Below are 906 nucleotides of genomic sequence, written 5' to 3'. Positions count from 1 at the left end.
CATGACGATTTTTTTTTTTTTAGATTCCATATATACGTGTTAGCATACGGTATTTGTTTTTCTCTTTCTGACTTATTTCACTCTGTGTGACAGACTGTAGGTCCATCCACCTCGCTACAAATAACTCAATTTCGTTTCTTTTTTTGGCTGAGTAATATTCCATTGTATATATGTGCCACATCTTCTTTATCCATTCATCTGTCGATGGACACTTAGGTTGCTTCCATGTCCTGGCTATTGTAAATAGAGCTGCAATGAACATTGTGGTACATGACTCTTTTTGAATTATGGTTTTCTCAGGGTATATGCCCAGTAGTGGGATTGCTGGGTTGTATGGTAGTTCTATTTTTAGTTTTCTTAAGGAACCTCCATACTGTTCTCCATAGTGGCTGTATCAATCTCCCTTATTCTTGATCAAAGTAACTAAAAGCTTTTGTTGTTCCTCTATATGTAATGTGTCTTTTTTCTGCCTGCTTTTCAGACTTTCTCTTTATTGCTGATCTTCAGCAATCTGATTATGATGTGCCTTGTTGTGGTTTTCTTATGTTTATTCTACTTGACATTCATTGAGCTTGAACCTGGGGATTTTTATCAGATTTGAACATTTGCGGGAGTTTTTTCCTCAAATTTGTCTACCCTCCTCTCCTTTCTGGCACTCCAATTATACATATCATAGACCATCTGAATCGTTCCATAGGTCACTGAGACTCAGTTCATTCTTCTTTGTTTAGTCTATTTTCTCTCTGAGCTTCATTTTTTTAATAGTTGTCTGGTATCTTTTTCTTTTAATATTTATTTTTGGCTGAATTGCGGTGCTCGGGCTTAGTTGCCCGGAGGCGTGTGGCATCATAGTTCCCCAACCAGGGATCGAACCCTAGTCCCCTGCATTAGGAGGCAGATTCTTAA

The sequence above is a fragment of the Physeter macrocephalus genome, chromosome 13, assembly GCF_002837175.3.
Source record: "Physeter macrocephalus isolate SW-GA chromosome 13, ASM283717v5, whole genome shotgun sequence".
Classification (NCBI taxonomy): Eukaryota; Metazoa; Chordata; class Mammalia; order Artiodactyla; family Physeteridae; genus Physeter; species Physeter macrocephalus.
Note: the sequence above shows the minus strand (reverse complement) of the source record.